Genomic DNA, 14,952 nt, shown 5'->3' with positions numbered 1-14,952 from the left:
TGTGGAGCGTAGCGCACTTTCTCTTGCTTCAGGTGATGCATGTTCCCGGGTACCTCAACTTAGGTGTGGATCTGCTATTCAGGGGAGGCCCTCCCCCTTAAGAGTGGAGGTTACACCCCTGGGTGGTTACCCAGATATGGAAGAGGTTTGGCAGGGCCGACGGAGATCTTAACGCATTGCAAGAAAACATACAGTGTTGGAATGTTTTTCACAGTGAGAGACTTGAGTGATCCTTTGGGAATGGACGCTCTGGCGCTTAGTGACCTCGGACCCTCCTTTACGCATTCCCCCCTGTGGAACTGATTCAGCCAACTGTGGAGAGGGTGCGCTGGCAGGTCTTATCACTTATTCTTGTGGCTCCTCGTCGGCCCAGGCAGCCTTAGTTCGCGGATATCATTCACCTGCTGGGCGGATGGTCCCACTAATACTAGGGATGTGAGAAATTGACCGTTTTTCCTAATGTATAAATGGCAGTTTTTTTATTCAGTTAAAGACAAGAAACATTCATTAAATTCCATGTGAATTCACAATGCAGCTGCTGCCAGCAACGTTTGGGTCTCATAGTGTGTCCCTTTTAGATGGTTACTCATTGTCCCTGTAATATCATTACTGTACCTCAATTCCACATCGCAAAGTTTGCATTTCCTTCCCATTTAACTTCTCAAAGCATTGCCATACAGGACTTCGCTGCTGACGTTTGTCTTTCTTTCTTTTTCCAACTGTTAAAAACAATGACATAGTTGCGGAGTATTGATTCCTTGACTCCTTGCACGTCATCTCCCGGTGTCAACTCCCATTTCTGAGTGTCAATATTTTATTCTGCTAGGAATCAACTCCTAAGATTCAGTATTTTTGGAATGTACTTCCGAGAACACAAACACCTGCATCTTTCATAGTGAGCTAGTGAGGGGTGGAGAGAGAGGGGCAAAGTATAGGCAGGTCGGCAACCAGGCAGACAGGGTCAGAACCGTAAACTAGGCCTATCTATCGGCAGTCAAAATATGTATCTCGAAATTGAATGCTGTATCGCAATTTCTTGGTTTGCAATGTCTCGCAACTTCAGTAAAGTAGGGGCTATCATAAACTAATATGCAGGGATACTGAGACGAATATACACTGCTCAAAAAAATAAAGGGAACACTTAAACAACACAATGTAACTCCAAGTCAATCACACTTCTGTGAAATCAAACTGTCCACTTAGGAAGCAACACTGATTGACAATAAATTTCACATGCTGTTGTGCAAATGGAATAGACAAAAGGTGGAAAATATAGGCAATTAGCAAGACACCCCCAAAAAAGGAGTGATTCTGCAGGTGGTGATCACAGACCACTTCTCAGTTCCTATGCTTCCTGGCTGATGTTTTGGTCACTTTTGAATGCTGGCGGTGCTCTCACTCTAGTGGTAGCATGAGACGGAGTCTACAACCCACACAAGTGGCTCAGGTAGTGCAGTTCATCCAGGATGGCACATCAATGCGAGCTGTGGCAAAAAGGTTTGCTGTGTAGCGTAGTGTCCAGAGCATGGAGGCGCTACCAGGAGACAGGCCAGGAGACGTGGAGGAGGCCGTAGGAGGGCAACAACCCAGCAGCAGGACCGCTACCTCCGCCTTTGTGCAAGGAGGTGCACTGCCAGCGCCCTGCAAAATGACCTCCAGCAGGCCACAAATGTGCATGTGTCTGCTCAAACGGTCAGAAACAGACTCCATGAGGGTGGTATGAGGGCCCGACGTCCACAGGTGGGGGTTGTGCTTACAGCCCAACACCGTGCAGGACGTTTGGCATTTGCCAGAGAACACCAAGATTGGCAAATTCGCCACTGGCGCCCTGTGCTCTTCACAGATGAAAGCAGGTTCACACTGAGCACATGAGCACATGTGACAGACGTGAGAGAGTCTGGAGACGCCGTGGAGAACGTTCTGCTGCCTGCAACATCCTCCAGCATGACCGTTTTTTTTTTTTTTTTTCTTTTTTTTCTACCTTTATTTAACTAGGCAAGTCAGTTAAGAACAAATTCTTATTTTCAATGACGGCCTAGGAACAGTGGGATTAACTGCCTGTTCAGGGGCAGAACGACAGATTTGTACCTTGTCAGCTCGGGGATTTGAACTTGCAACCTTCCGGTTACTAGTCCAACGCTCTAACCACTAGGCTACCCTGCCGCCCCAGGGTAGCCTAGGTTTGGCGATGGGTCAGTCATGGTGTGGGGTGGCATTTCTTTGTGGGGCCGCACAGCCCACCATGTGCTCGCCAGAGGTAGCCTGACTGCCAATAGGTACCGAGATGAGATCCTCAGACCCCTTGTTAGACCATATGCTGACACATGCACATTTGTGGCCTGCTGGAGGTCATTTTGCAGGGCTCTGGCAGTGCACCTCCTTGCACAAAGGCGGAGGTAGCGGTCCTGCTGCTGGGTTGTTGCCCTCCTACGGCCTCGTCCACGTCTCCTGATATACTGGCCTGTCTCCTGGTAGCGCCTCCATGCTCTGGACACTACGCTGACAGACACAGCAAACCTTTTTGCCACAGCTCGCATTGATGTGCCATCCTGGATGAACTGCACTACCTGAGCCACTTGTGTGGGTTGTAGACTCCATCTCATTCTACCACTAGAGTGAGAGCACCGCCAGCATTCAAAAGTGACCAAAACATCAGCCAGGAAGCATAGGAACTGAGAAGTGGTCTGTGGTCACCACCTGCAGAACCACTCCTTTATTGGGGGTGTCTTGCTAATTGCCTATAATTTCCACCTGTTGTCTATTCCATTTGCACAACAGCATGTGAAATTTATTGTCAATCAGTGTTGCTTCCTAAGTGGACAGTTTGATTTCACAGAAGTGTGATTGACTTGGAGTTACATTGTGTTGTTTAAGTGTTCCCTTTATTTTTTTGAGCAGTGTATATATATTTTCCCCCATTTATTTAACCAGGTAGGCCAATTGAGAACAAGTTCTCATCTACAACTGCGACCTGGCTAAGATAAAGCAAAGCAATGCGACACAAACAACAACACAGAGTTACACATGGAATAAACAAACATACAGTCAATAACACAATAGGAAAACAATCTATATACAGGGTGTGCAAATGAGGTAAGATCAGGGAGGTAAGGCAATAAATAGGCCAGAGCGGTGAAGTAATTACAGTTTAGCAATTAAACACTGGAGTGATAGATGTGTAGAAAATGAATGTGCAAGTAGAGATTCTGGGGTGCAAAGGAGCAAAAAAGTAAAAAATAACAATATGGGGATGAGGTAGTTGGATGGGCTATTTACAGATGGGTTATGTACAGGTGCAATGATCTGTGAGCTGCTCTGACAGCTGATGCTTAAAGCTAGTAAGGGAGATATGAGTCTCCAGCTTCAGTGAATTTTGGAATTCGTTCCAGTCATTGGCAGCAGAGAACTGGAAGGAAAGGCAGCCAAAGGAGGAGTTGGCTTTGGGGGTGACCAGTGAAATATACCTGCTGGAGCGCATGCTACGGGTGGGTGCTGCTATTGTGACCAGTCAGCTGAGATAAGGCGGGGATTTACCTAGAAAAGACTTATAGATGACCTGGAGCTAGTGGGTTTGGCGACGAATATTAAGCGAGGGCCAGTCAACGAAAACATACAGGTCGCAGTGGTGGGTAGTATTTGGGACTTTGGTGACAAAACGGATGGCACTGTGATAGACTGCATCCGATTTGTTGAGTAGAGTGTTGGAGGCTATTTTATAAATGACATCGCCAAAGTCAAGGATCGGAAGGATAGTTAGTTTTACGAGGGTATGTTTGGCAGCAGGATGAAGTGAAGGATGCTTTGTTGTGAAATAGGAAGCCAATTCTAGATTTTATTTTGGATTGGAGATGATTAATGTAAGTCTGGAAGGAGAGTTTACAGTCTAACCAGACACCTAGGTACTTATAATTGTCCACATATTCTAAGTCAGAACCGTCTAGAGTAGTGATGCTGGACGGGCGGTCAGGTGCGGGCAGCGATTGGTTGAAGAGCATGCATTTAGTTTTACTTGCATTTAAGAGCAGGTGGATGCCACCGAAGGAGAGTTGTATGGCATTGAAGCTCGTCTGGAGGTTAGTTAACACAGTATCCAAAGAAGGGCCAGAAGTATACAGAATGGTGTCGTCTGCGTAGAGGTGGATCAGAGAATCACCAGCAGCAAGAGCGACATCATTGATGTATACAGAGAAAAGAGTCGGCCCGAGAATTTAACCCTGTGGCACCCCCAAAGAGACTGCCAGAGGTCCGGAAAACAGGCCCTCCGATTTGACACACTGAACTCTGTCTGAGAGGTAGTTGGTGAACCAGGCGAGGCAGTCATTTGAGAAACCAAGGCTGTTGAGTCTGCCGATAAGAATGTGGTGATTGACAGAGTTGAAAGCCTTGGCCAGGTCGATGAATACGCCTGCACATTATTGTCTTTTATCGATGGCGGTTATGATATCGTTTAGAACCTTGAGCGTGGCTGAGGTGCGCCCATGACCAGCTTGGAAACCAGATTGCGTAGTGGAGAAGGTACGGTGGGATTCGAAATGGTCGGTGATCTGTTTGTTAACTTGGCTTTCGAAGACCTTAGAAAGAGGATGCAAATTTCTGTTTGAAAAAGCTAGCCTTTACTTTCCTAACTGCCTGTGTATATTGGTTCCTAACTTCCCTGAAAAGTTGCATATCGTGGGGGCTATTCAATGCTAACGCAGTACACCACAGGATGTTTTTGTGCTGGTCAAGGGCAGTCAGGTCTGGAGTGAACCAAGGGCTATATTTGTTCCTGCCTCTAATTTTTTTTGAATGGGGCATGCTTATTTAAGTGAGGAATGGTGAGGAAAGCACTTTTAAAGAACAACCAGGCATCCTCTACTGACAGAATGAGGTCAATATCCTTCCAGGATACCCAGGCCAGGTCGATTAGAAAGGCCTGCTCGCTGAAGTGTTTTAGGGAGCGTTTGACAGTGATGAGGGGTGGTCGTTTGACCGCAGACCCATTACGGACGCAGGCAATGAGGCAGTGATAGCTGAGATCCTGGTTGAAGACAGCAGAGGTGTATTTAGAGGGCAGGTTAGTCAGGATGATATCTATGAGGGTGCCCATGTTTACAGATTTGGGGTTGTACCTGGTAGGTTCATTGATAATTTGTGTGAGATTGAGGGCATCTAGTTTAGATTGTAGGACGGCCGGGGTGTTAAGCATGTCCCAGTTTAGGTCACCTAACAGTACAAGCTCTGAAGATAGATGGGGGGCAATCAATTCACATATGGTGTCCAGGGCACAGCTGGGGGCAGAAGGTGGTCTATAACAAGCGAAAACGGTCAGAGACTTGTTTCTGGAAAGGTGGATTTTTAGAAGTAGAAGCTAGAATTGTTTGGTCACAGACGTGGATAGTATGACAGAGCTCTGCAGGCTGTCTCTGCAGTAGATTGCAACTCCGCCCCCTTTGGCAGTTCTATCTTGTCGGGAAATGTTATAGTTAGGGATGGAAATTTCAGGATTTTTGGTGGCCTTCCTAAGCCAGGATTCAGACACGGTTAGGACATCCAGGTTGGCAGAGTGTGCCAAAGCAGTGAGTAAAACAAAGTTAGGGAGGAGGCTTCTAATGTTAACATGCATGAAACCAAGGCTTTTACGGTTACAGAAGTCAACAAATGAGAGCGCCTGGGGAATGGGAGTGGAGCTAGGTGCTGGTAGGATGGAGGTATGGTAGGATGTGAATACAGTGGAGGTAAACCTAGGCCTTGAGTGACGATGAGAGAGGTTTTGTCTCGAGAGACATCATTTAGACCAGGTGAGGTCACCGCATGTGTGGGAGGTGAAACAAACGGGCTAGCTAAGGCTTATTGAGCAGGGCTGGAGTCTCTACAGTGAAATAAGATAATAATCACTAACCAAAACAGCAAGGGACAAGACATATTGACATTAGGGAGAGGCATGCGGACCAGTGGGAGTCTAGGCGAGCTGGAGACACGGCGATTCAGACAGCTAGCGGGTCGGGGCTAGCAGGCTAGCAGAAGGGCTTTTGGGGGGACGTCGTGACGGAAGAAGTCTGTTGTAGCCCCCTCGGACGGTTACGTTGGCAGACCAGTCGTGTTGGATTGGCAGGGGTCCGTGTAGGCAGTAAAAGGGTCCAGGCCAATTGGCAAGATAGGTATTGTAGCCCAAGAAATTGGCTGATGGTCCTCTTCAGCTAACAGTGAGATATGCTCTAGACAGCTAGCAGGCCGTGGCTAGTTGATGGGCCTTCAGGGGACGTCGTAACGGAGGAGCCTGTTGAAACCCCTTGGGCGGATTACGTCGGTAGACCAGTCGTGGTGGAATCGGCGGGGCTCCGTGTCGGCAGTAAAAGAGGTCCAGGCCTATTGGAAAAATATGTATTGTAGCCCAAGAACTGGTTGATGGACCTCTTCAGCTAGCCAGGATATGGGCCTAGCACAAGGCTAATTCCAGGCTCACTGGTGCTTGCTTCGGGACAGAGACGTTAGCCAGGGGGTAGCCACTCGGATAGCAGCTAGCTAGCTGCGATGATCCAGGAGAAAAAGTAGAGCTTGCGGTAGGAAACCGGAGATGTGGAGAAAGAGCGTTTTATTTTTTTAAATATATATATACGAAATATATACGAAGGAGAAAAAAAGATATATACACGGGACACAACAAGTCGAAGACAAACACGTCTGAACTGCTACGCCATCTTGGAACAAGAATGAGATGCAACACTTTGCTCTCACACAGTCACACACAGTATCTGCACATGTGTACGGGTTCGCTTCATGCTGTTCAGTTTCTGCATCGAAGTCATATCACTGATCTACCTTTAAATTACACACATTTCCCCAGATGTTTATAGCCTATTGTCTAGTCAGGCTATAAACACAGAAAATAATATGTTTTGTGATAACTGCACTGTGACTTCATTTAGGAAATTTCTTAATGTTAAGGATCCCAATTTCCCACACCCCTAGTTGCAACTCCCTTTGCCAGCCTGAGATGGCCAATCTGATGGCTATAGGTTTGCCTCTGAACATTAAAGCTACTATTCAATCTGCAAGGGCACCCTCCACGAGAGGGGTGTATGCGTATAAGTGGCAGCCGTTTGAGCTCTGGTGCCCTAGATAAAGGACTTGTTCCTTTTCAGTGCTCTGTGAGGGACATATTAGTGTTCCTACATGAGCTTTTCGAAGCAGGTTCAGGCATTCTCCACTTTAAAAGTGTACATGGTCGCTATATCAGTGTGTCATGTGGGAATTGACGGAGCCACACAGGGGGCCCACCCCCTGGTTGTGCGATTTCTGAAAGGTGTGCGCTGCCTCAAAACGGTCTCTAAACCTATTTCGCAAACATGGAATTTGGTTTTGGAGGCGCTGTGTGCACCCCTCTTTGAGCCTCTGGAGTCAGTGCACCTGAAGATCCTCTCCTACAAGATATCCCTGCTAATGGCTTTTAGCCTCGGCTAAACATATTGGGACCTCCACGGGTTATCCGTGCACCCTTTCTGTACTCAGATAATTGCTGCAGCACCCTCAGCACACCTACTTCCCACGGCAGGGCTTCCAGCGAGGCTCAGATTTCATTGGCCTTGTCAGGCGTGAATTCAGTTCTTCAATCAAAGTTGCGAGAGTGCCACTCCCCATATTTGGGTCATCTTTATGAAACTGACATTTGACACAAAAAAATCTCAAGTGTAATTTTTCCCAAAATTATCTCTTGGATCACTGAGATTACTTATCCGTTTCATAATAATAATAATAATAATAATAATAATAATGTTTTCAAATCTGATATGCATTTTACCACAATATCCACAACATTCTCATTACCGTAACTGACAAAAAAAGTCATAAGCAAATTAATTTCTAATATTTTTTCCCATTACTCCCCAAATGAAAAGGCCTGACTTAAACATAACACTGAAAATACAAATATTTTAAATGAAAGTATACAATTATAATAAAATGAAATCAGACTTTTTCCCAGTTTTAGCTGGGCCATGTGAGGTAATGGGGGTGTTTGAGAATAAGAACCTCATTCCGAAGAGAATAAATGAATAAAACGTTATTTACAAACTGATTGGAGTTTTTACAGGAACTTGAAAAAGTGTTACGGTAATGAGACACACTGTGTTTGTAAGTAATACATATTATATTTTCATGTAAACTTCAACTAGTATACAATTTGTATAATTTATATACAAACTACAGAAACATATTTTGTTTTTTATTCAAATAAGTTAGGTTTTTCTAAAGTAAAATTTTATAAAATTACCAAATAATTAAATCCGAACGCATTTCGGAAATGAGAATTTGGGGTGAAATGCACAACTTTTCGGCTAAAATCTATTTTTAAAAAGACACGGCCAAAAACTAGAAGTCTTAGTTTTCAGAATGATAGTGTCACGTCCTGACCATAGTGCTTATGTGTTTTGCTTGTTTTAGTGTTGGTCAGGACGTGAGCTGGGTGGGCATTCTATGTTGTGTGTCTAGTTTGTCTGTTTCTGTGTTCAGCCTAATATGGTTCTCAATCAGAGGCAGCTGTCAATCGTTGTCCCTGATTGAGAATCATATATAGGTGGCTTGTTTTGTGTTGGGGATTGTGGGTGGTTGTTTCCTGTGTCAGTGCCACATGGGACTGTTACGGTTAGTTCGTTCGTTATTTTGTATTGTGTCTTGTTTTCGTGTGTATTAAATCATGGAAACTTACCACGCTGCACATTGGTCCTCCAATCCTTCTCGCCTCTCCTCGTCCGAGGAGGAGGAAGAGTTAGACTGCCGTTACAGATAGCTGATTTTTGCAGATGCATCATGGTTTCATGAGAATCACCCAGTTGTGTTGTGCCTCGTTTCCCTCTTTCAGGGAACAGTAGTTATAGTCATAACATTACCTTATGTGGGCCACATAATATTCGTTTTTTTAACATAACATAATCTCTTTGGTATAGGTATAAGATTTCTTTCATGATGTTAGTGCAGGGGTTCTTAAATATTTCAGCCTGGGACCCAGATGAGAAATTCTGTGTTTTCCTGGGTCCCAAGCTTAGGAAAATATGCAACTATACGTAAATATAGGTATATTTCATTGCCCTTAGACCTAAAAAAAAAAAGCAATATAGACAAAAACAAATAACAATGAAATACCCAGAAATGTTTTCATGTTTATTTTTCCCCATTAAAAACACTCTTACATACCTGTCTAGGTTGGAACTGTTGCTGTTAAAATACAATAAATAATTTCTGAACTGGAATAAACAGATTGATCACATCACACAGATGTAGACCAGAAAACACACACATACACACAGTCCTAATGAGAGCTATGTGGCTGGTTGAAGTTTTTAACAAGCATGTCTATTCTGGGCTCAGTTTTTGTCAGTGCAACACTGATGTGATGCTCAGTATTGACATTGTTTCTGTACTTGAGAACCCTGACTTGCATAGGTATGAGGTGCCAAACTGGATCAGAACATCTACTGCTTTCTGTCAGGCAGGAGACCACTTCCTGCTGCAGATGAGCAAATCAGAACTGTGCGAGTGTTTGTCTCAAAAAGCATCTCGCTTCAATCAGTTTATTCCAGTTCAGAATAAAAATGATTACTTGTAACAGCAACAGTTCCAACCTAGGCTTGTTTTCAACAATACTTTCTACAGTAAAATGTACAGTAGGCCTGAATTTTTTTATCTGTACTGTTTCTTATCAGTAGCTAGTTAACTTGCTTTGGGTAACGTTAGCTATTAGCTGTGTAACGTTACAAGGCCAGGGGATTGTTTGAAAGAGAAACTCACATCTACTACTATGAGAGATAGTACTCCCTTATTTTTGCTTATCACCTGTTATAAAATTACAACAATGCCTTGTTAGTTGACTTACTTTTCCACTTTCGAAGCACTGTTTCCTGAAGCATTATGCCCTGTTCTGAAATAACTCCCTGGGTTTACCGTTATGTTGTGCCTGGATGTTTGGTCAGGACGTGTCGTTTTATTAATTTGTTCGTTTTGAGAAACTCATTACTAAGCACTTCCCCACACAAAACACACCGTGAGCGCTAATCGTTATTTCTCAAAGTTTGTATGAAAGAGACAAAAAGTCATCACTGTATATGCGTTTCATGACGATTGAGCTCAGTCAGAACTTGAGTCAAGCATGAGTCCATTTCATGACAGCGGTGAGTGATGGCGAGCGGGAATAACAAGTCAGTGGCTTGAACCACAGCGCTGCAGCGTGTGGGTCGCGGAGTGATCTTCAAGAAAACTGCAGAAAAAAGATCCGATAAACCGCGAAGCACATGGGCATCTCCCTCTACCACTCGCGCAGCTGACAAATTGAGCAGAGACCGCTGCTAAGCAGAGAGCGCACTGAACCGAGAGCGCAGTTTCACTTGGCCAAATCAATGCCAGTAATTAATGAAATAATTTTACATTTACGTCGCGACCCATACTTTAAGAAACGCTGTTTTAGTGGTTTGTTGTCTATAATGTTACTTGGGCTACAGTTTAGGCTCACATATGCCTAAACCTAAAATAAATAAACCTAAACCTTTCCTGTAATGATGTTAAACACTCTTGAAACTCGTGTCTATACTTGCAGTAGCCTACATGCCTATATAACAACACCTTGTAACCTATCCTACTTGTAGATAATTATTCAGGAACTTTCAAAAACAACACACAACAAAATATAACAAAACCAAAGTGGATGTATAATATCAAACTTGTCAATAGAGACAATGCAGGGGGATTAGTCTGGTGTTATTCTATCAATCATTCCTCCTTTCTTGTCCATGTGACAGTTTCGGGGTCATTACATATAATTATCCTCACACCTCTGCTCCTTTCTCTGCTCCTCTGTCTCTCTCTCTCGCCCAGGGCGTGTTGAGACGCATCTGCCACCCTCAAAGCAGGTGTTGATGGGCGATACATGACGTTGATATCCGCTGAAGCCTACTGTTGATGATTCTAGCCCGTAGCGGTAGTCTACCGCACTGCTGTGCGCTTCCCGACTACTGTTGCCGTGTTTGCATTGGTGACAAATTAGCAGCACATTTATACATGACAATGCGCAGCGCGACGGGAGGGTAACGGTGAAAATAATAAGGAACGCGTTTAGCTAGTGTGGAATGTCGAATCTAGCACGTCATTACTAATATGTCAACCCCGAGAGAGGGATAGTGAGAGATTTTCGCACCTCGGATAATGCGCGATTATGGCGATCAGGGGCAATTTGGTGATTTGTTGGGGATTAAAATAAATCAATATGGCTTTACCACACTGCGATAAAAGGCTGATAATCACAGCCCAGATTTTTTTTTTTATCGTGGATATCAAAACATTTATTATAGTACTTTACTAAAAGTGAGTCATTCTCACAAGTGTTTTGGGATATACAGTGCCTTCAGAAAGTATTCACATCCCTTGACTTTTTCCACAGTTATTGTGTTACAGCCTGAATTCGTGTCACTGGCCTACACACAATACCCCATAATGTCAGAGTTTAATTATGTTTTCCGAAATTTTTGACAAATTAATTAAAAATTAACATCTGAAATTTGTTGGGTCAATGAGTATTCAGCCCCTTTGTTATGGCAAGCTCAAATAACTTCAGGAGTAAAAATGTGAAAAAAAATGTCCCATAATAGGTTCCATGGACTCTGTGTGCAATAATAGTGTTTAACATGATTTTTGAATAACTACCTCATCTCTGTACCTCACACATACAATTATCTGTAAGGGTCCTTCAGTCAAGCAGTGCATTTCAAACACAGATTCAATCACAAAGACCAGGGAGGTTTTTCAATGCTTCATAAAGAAGGGCACCTATTGGTAGCTGGGTAATAAAGCAGACATTGAATATCCCTCTGAGCATGGTGAAGTTACTAATTACACTTTGGATGGTGTATCAATACACCCAGTCACTACAAAGATACAGGTGTCCTTCCTAATTTAGTTGCCAGAGAGGAAGGAAACTGCTCAGGAATTTCCCCATGAGGCCAGTGGTGACATTAAAACAGTTACAGAGTTTAATGGCTAGAGAAAACTGGGGATGGCTCAACAACATTGTAGTTACTCCACAATACTAACCTAAATGACAGAGTGAAAACAAGTAAGCCTATACATAATACAAATATTGCAAAACATGCATTCTGTTTGCAATAAGGCACTAAAGTCAAACTGCAAAAAATGTGGCAAAGAAATGTACTTTAAATCCTGAATACATAGCGTTATGTATGAGACAAATTCAACACAACACCTAGTACCACTCTTCATATTTTCAAGCGTGGTGGTGGTTGCATCATGTTATTGGTATTCTTGTCATCGGCAAGGACAAGGAAGTTTTTTAGGATAAAAATAAACGGAATAGAGCTAAGCACCGGCACAATCCTAGAGGAAAACCTGGTTCAGTCTGCCTGCCAACACACACTGGGAGACAAATTCACTTTTCAGCAGGACAATAAGCTAAAACACAATATTAAATATACATTGGAGTTGCTTAACAAGATGACATTGAATATTCCTTGACCTAGTTACAGGTTTGACTTAAATCGGCTTGAAAATCTATGACACAACTTGAAAATGGCTGTCTAGCAATTATCAAAAACAATTTTAAGGAGCTAAGAGGAATTTTCTAAATAATAATGTGCAAATATTGTACAATCCTGGTGTGTAAAGCTCTTAGAGACTTACCCAGAGGGGAAAAAAATATTTATTCTATTTTGAATTCAGGCTGTAACAACACAAGAGAATGTGGAATAAGTCAAGGGTTGTGAATAATTTCTCAAGGCACTATATGTAATTCTTGAAAGTTACATTTCTCTTTATGGTTTATTTATAGTAACCCCCTAGAGTCATAAAATAATATTTCCCTCTGACACCCTTTACCTGATTGGATGTCAGTCACTCAATGTGCATTTAAGAAGCGTAGCATGGCATCATAGCCATTGAGTCCCACTCAGGGCAGGGTATATCTAAACCCTATCTGAGGCTTTATTATGAAATTAATTTGCGCCAGACCAAATAATGAGGATCAAATGCTATGGAAATCACACCCAATAATACTGGGTTTGATGGAAAGGAGGGGAAATGAGAACGAACAGAAATTAAGTGGGATGAAATCAACTAAGAAATGGGGTTAAAAAAGAAAGAAAGATAGATTAGAGAGGGTCAGAGAAAGAAAACACGACAGAAAGAAAGAAAGGAGGAATAAGAATGGAGGGAGAGAGTTGAAGGAGTGAAGAAGGAAAATGAGAAAGAAAGGACAGAGGAGAGACGGAGCTGGCTGAAGAAGAGAAGGGTGGTGGGTTTTTGGTGCTGGTGGAGAAGGACATAGAGGGAGGGAAGGAGGGATGGAAAGGAGGGGGGGTTGTTCCTCAGTCATCTCTGACAGGCCCATTGAATGGCCCTCTCTTCTCATGCTAATATTGCCTTCAGTCTCCCAGCCATCCGTCACAGCCCAGAAAGACCTTGGCAGGCCCTTTACGAACCTCCCACTCGCATAATCCTCTGCCCCACAATCGAGCAGGGGGGAGAGGGAGGTGGCAGTTGGGGGGTTACAGACAGATAGACCCAGAGTAGTGAAAGTGGTTCGGGTTAGTCATTGGGCCACCTACACTGTGACTGAGTGTATACGTATAATAACATACAGAAACATAACATGTGATGAGGTGTCAACCAAATGTAAATGTATAGGGGAGTTGGGAAGTGGAGCACTCAGACCTGTTTGTTTGGGAAGGGGAAAGAGAGGTCTATGGTGGAGGTTGTGAAGGGATGGAGGGAAATGGTGTGTGTCCTGGTGTGTTGAGGAATCTTGAATAAAGATGCCTTTGGGCTTGAGTAGCTGCTGCTATAATTTAGGTTACATAGGGACGTTGAGAGAGATGATGGTAGATTAACTGACCAACAGGCTTGCAAAATAACAATTAAAACGGCAAGGAGATAATTTAAGGATGGCTGGTGAGTATCAAAATGTCTCTGAATGTACCGAGTCATTCTCTCCAAAAGAAACACTCACAGACCCAGCAGCACATGCATATGGCTTATTGGGGCTTACTGGGGTAGCTAGAGTTAGGCTACACATTCTGACGAACTTTTGCTGAAGTGGACTTGTTCACATCTAACAGAAAACGACGTCTTGTGGTCATCAAGCAAAACTACACCTCTAAACCCAGACTTCATATATAGGACAGTTTTCCTAGAATTATGTATTTTCACCAGACACACCTGCAACAAATCAAAGTGCCATGCACGTATCACAGGGAAATTACTTAAAGACGTGTATCCGTTAGAGGCTGTTTTAACACAGGGGGCCCAATTGCTTCAAGACAATAGGTCTAGTAATACCAAGGAATCATGGCAAAGTTCCAGTAACATGCAGGTATCACAGAAATGTAGCAATAAAGTGAATGCTTTATGCTGTTTAGATCTGTTAACATGAGTTCTAATCACTAGACTAGAGCAACTTGAAAAAGATCCACTTCCTTAAAGTTGCCATTTTTAAGTTAGCCTTGTTCGACCTTCCTCATATTTACTTAATTCAATGTGCCATTTTGTAGTTAGCCTTGTCTGACCTTTCGTAACAAGATAGTAGTACCACCAGAGTTTACAAGTCAAAATTGCAGTGGCCTATTCACAAGACAGGGATACCATTAGCTCAAAGTATTTTTAAAATTAGGTAACCCGACTAGGTTTTATGTTGCCCCCTGGTGGCCATTTTATACGGTACCAGTTTATGTAACCCACCAAAAACTGTCACTTGAGCAAGGAACTTCACCCCCTATAAAATTGCTTATTCTGTGCCAGCCTGTCCAACCTAATGTGCACGTGAAGCAGGTTGCTTGGATTACAAAATACAAATTTCTATCTCGCAGACTAATAACATACCTTTACTCTTTAGGACGTCACACTTTCATTAGGTTTACTTGAGTAATGGACAATTTCCCCAATGTGAAGGTGGATATGAATGCGCTTGAACCACAATGG

Source organism: Salvelinus fontinalis, chromosome 11 (genome assembly GCF_029448725.1).
Source record: "Salvelinus fontinalis isolate EN_2023a chromosome 11, ASM2944872v1, whole genome shotgun sequence".
NCBI lineage: Eukaryota > Metazoa > Chordata > Actinopteri > Salmoniformes > Salmonidae > Salvelinus > Salvelinus fontinalis.
Note: the sequence above shows the minus strand (reverse complement) of the source record.